Raw genomic sequence first — 4,559 nt, 5'->3', positions numbered from 1 at the left:
AGGGAAGGAGGGAAGGAGGGAAGGAGGGAAGGAGGGAAGGAGGGAAGGAGGGAAGGAGGGAAGGAGGGAAGGAGGGAAGGAGGGAAGGAGGGAAGAAGGAAGGACAACATGAAAGTAGAAAGAGAATTTGTGGACCTTGATTTTCCTGAGAGGAAAAGTGAAAAATTAGGGCCTGAGATAAAGAGCAAAAAAGATAATGTGTTCTGTTTATAAATGGTAGCATTTGAATACATTCATACATGTACAATTTTTATTATTTAGAGGTTTCAATGAAATGAAAATGGTAATTCATCAAAGAATCCAAATTTCACATGCTACTGATTAAATGGTAAACAATGAATATTTGCTTGTCAATTTTTTTAAATATCTAGTGCCTTATTGGTAAAGCACATTAAATATTACCCATAGTTCCTATGACAAGCTTATCAGATTAATTAACTCCTTTCCATTCGTGCTGTAATATCTTGTGTTTAATAACTCAGTATCTTATTTTCTGTTTCCTTCACTGAACTAGCCTGGGATTTGTACCATACTTTATCATGAAGTCAGAATCTACTGATTTCTGCTATAAATATGTGAATTTTTGACTCTCTGATCATGGGGAGAAGTGAAGACAGTAACTTTTATGGAGAAATTCAAGTGTCAAGTATCAGATCTTTTTTCTGTGAAGCCCAGTGCAATCCTCAACGGGTAGCTGCCAGCCACTCCCCAGAGTTTCATGAATCTCCTACTAGCCTTCTTTTTATGTCTTTGATTACTGAGCTATGGACCATGCAATGTTCCCTGTGAGCTTCCTGGGCTGAATTCCAACTTTCGTCCTCCCACAAAATCTATGAGACTGAGAAGCAAATATTTATCAAAAATACTTTTAAGTGACTGAGAATCCTGCTCTCAGTGTTCAAAAAAGAACACTTCAATGATTTGTTCTCATAAATTTTATTGCTTTGCAAAGCACACCATGCTTCCCAATCCCCCAAGGATCAAAAAGTAAAGAACTTACATATTATGACTTCATGATCAAAGACTGTAAGAATCCCAGGCTAGTTCAGTGAAGGAAATAGACCAGCACATAATCACTTTTTGAGACCTTTAAGAAGCCTTTTCCACTTATTTATGGGTGTGTGTGTACCATAGCACTTATGTGGAGGTCAGAGGACAATTTCCAGAAGTCAGTTTTCTCTGAGAGGGTCTAAGGGATCAAAAGCCAGTCATCAGGCTTATCAGCAAAGACTTTTGTGGACATTTTTTTGAGTTATTAGGATGCCAACGGAAGATTTGACTCTGATGTTATTACCCTAGTAACTTGAGAATAAGGAGGACAGTAAGCCAGGCTAAGAAACATTCATCCTATCAGCCTACATTCTCCTCTCTAAAACTTCATATTTAGGCTATGTATAATTTTCCTCTTTCAAGTTCTATGATAAGAATTCTACTGTCCTTTGGCTACTTCAACACAACAAGGTATATTCACAGTCTATTTGATATTGTTTATGTCTATAGGGTTTTAGGGTTGTCTATTTTGTATTGGATATCCAGTAAGAGGGCTCATCTCTAGAGAAAACTAATTCTCCTCAGCAGCAATTACTTGTCTGCAGTTCGTTATCTACGGGTGGTCTCTGAGATGTCCCCCTTTGGTATTTTCATGTTTATTGATATTGATATTGTAAAGGTCATATTTAGGTACCTTTATTGTTGAGGTATCATGAGGTATAGCTGGTCAGCATTACTAGAAGACACACTCTCCTAGCTGACTTCCTTGTCTTCTGGCTCCTTTCTGCTCCCTTTTCAGCAATGTTGCCAAACACTTAGGTGCAGGAGTTGTGTTGTAGATGTGTGTATGTGAGTCTGAGATCCCGTGATTACTTATTTCTCAGAAATACAATCAGTTGTGGTTTTCTGTAATAATCTCTTTCCTGAAAACAAAAGGTTCTTTGATGTAGAGAGATATACTTATACATGAATACATCATACATACACACACACATGCACACACACACACACACACACACACACACACACACACACACACACATATATATTGGATATTAGCCCCCTATCAGATTTAGGATTGGTTAAGATCTTTTTCCAATCTGTTGTTTGCCATTTTGTCTTCTTGACAGTATCCTTTGCCTTACAGAAGCTGCCCAATTTTATGAAGTCTTATTTGTCGATTCTTAATTTTACAGCACAAGCCATTGCTGTTCTGTTCAGGAATTTTTCCCCTGTGCCCATATCTTCGAGGCTTTTCCCCACTTTCTCCTCTATAAGTTTCAGTGTCTCTGGTTTTATGTGAAGTTCCTTGATCCACTTAGACTTGACCTTAGTACAAGGAGATCAGAATGGATCAATTCACATTCTTCTACATGATAAACGCCAGTTGAGCCAGCACCATTTCTTGAAAATGCTGTCTTTTTTTCACTGGATGGTTTTAGCTCCTTTGTCAAAGATCAAGTGACAATATGTGTGTGGGTTCATTTTTGGGTCTTCAACTCTATTCCATTGATCTATCTGTCTGTCACTGTACCAAAACCATGCATTTTTTTTTAATCACAGTTACCTTCTAGTACAGCTCTTGAGGTCAGGGATGGTGATTCCACAAGAGGCTCTTTTATGGTTGAAAAGAGTTTTTGCTATGATAGGATTTGTTATACCAGATGAGTTTGCAAACTGCCATTTGTCTCAGTGAGCAATTGAGTTGGAACTTTCATAAGGATTTCATTGAATCTCTAGATTGCTTTTGGCAAGATGGCCATTTTTACTATATTAATCCTGCCAATCCATGAGCATGGGAGATCTTTCCATTTTCTGAGATCTTCATTGATTTCTTTGTTCAGAGACTTGAAGTTCTTAACTAATACAGATCTTTCACTTCCTTAGTGAGAGTCACACCAAGGTATTTTATTTTATTTTTTACTATTGTGAAGGGTGTTATTTCACTAATTTCTTTCTCATCTTGTTTATCCTTAGTGTAGCGAAAGGCCACTGATTTGTTTGATAATTTTATATCCAGCTACTTCACTGAAGTTAGTGGACTGGGCGAAGTGGGAGTGCTGGGTTCTGATGATGGTGAGTGGTCTTGGTTCCTGTTAGTAAGATTCTTACCTTTACCTTTCGCCATCTGGTAATCTCTGGAGTTAGTTGTTATAGTTGACTTTGTTTAGAGATTGTTCTTCTGGTGATTCTGTTACCGTCTATCAGCAGACCTGGGAGACNNGCTCTCTCCTCTGAGTTTCAGTGGCCAGAGCACTCTCTGCTGGCAAGCTCTCCTCTTACAGGGAAGGTGCACAGATATCTTGCGTTTGGACCTCCTCCTGGCCGAAGAAGGCCCAAAACAGGACCTTTCCAAGAAGCTGTGTTGCTTTGGCAGGTCACAGAAGCTGTCAGCTTCTGTGGTGCACACTCTCACCTGTGCAGACTAAGTTCCTAAGTTCGGCTGAGTCGGCAGGCGAATTTCTGAGTTCGAGGCCAGCATGGTCTACAAAGTGAATTCCAAGGCAGCCAGAGCTTTACAGAGGAAACCCTGTCTCAAGAAACAAACAAACAAACAAACAAACAAACAAACAAACAAAGATAACTTTCTTGCTTTTTCTAGAGCATAGTTTCTTTCCTTGTGTTGGAGTTTTCCTCTTATTATCCTTTGATGGGCTGTATTTGTGGAAAGATATTGTATAAATTTGGTTTTGTCATGGAATACCTTGGTTTCTCCATCTATTGTAATTGAGAATTTTGCTGGGTATAGTAGCCTGGGAAGGCATTTGTGCTCTCTTAGGGTCTGTATAACATCTACCCAGGATCTTCTGGGTTTCATAGTTTCTGGGGGAGAATTCAGGTGTAATTCTGGTATGTCTGCCTTTATTTGTTACTTGACCTTTTTCCTTTACTGCTTTTAATATGCTATCTTTATTTAGTGCATTTGTTGTTCTGATTATTATGTGTCAGGAGGAATTCTTTTCTGGTCTAGTCTATTTGGAGTTCTGTAGGCTTCTTTTAGGTTCATGGGCATCTCTTTCTCCAGGTTGGGTATGTTTTCTCCTATAATTTTGTTGAAGATATTTACTGGCCCTTTAAGTTGGAAATCTTCCTCCTCGTCTAAACCTATTATCCTTAGGTTTGGTCTGCCCATTGTGTCCTGGATTACCTAGATGTTTTGGGTTAGGATCTTTTTACATTTTTAATTTTCTTTGATTTTTTTGTCAATGTTTTCTATGGTATTTTCTGCACCTGAGATTCTCTCTTCTATCTCTTGTATTCTGTTTTTGATGCTTGCATCTATGGCTCCTGATTTCTTCCTAGGTTTTCTATTTCCAGAGTTTGTATTTCTCTATTTTTTCTACTTCCATTTTTAGATCCTGGATGGTTTTGTTCAATTCTTTCACCTGTTTGGATGGGTTCTCCTGTATTTCTTTATGGGAGTTATTTATGTCCTTCTTACAGTCATCCATCATCATCATGAGAAGTCACTTTAGATCCATATCTTGCTTTTCTGGTGTGATGGTGTATCCAGGACTTGCTATGGTGGGAGAGTTTGGTTCTGATGATGCCAAGTAACCTTGGTTTCT

This window comes from Mus caroli, chromosome X (genome assembly GCF_900094665.2).
Source record: "Mus caroli chromosome X, CAROLI_EIJ_v1.1, whole genome shotgun sequence".
Lineage (NCBI taxonomy): Eukaryota > Metazoa > Chordata > Mammalia > Rodentia > Muridae > Mus > Mus caroli.
Note: the sequence above shows the minus strand (reverse complement) of the source record.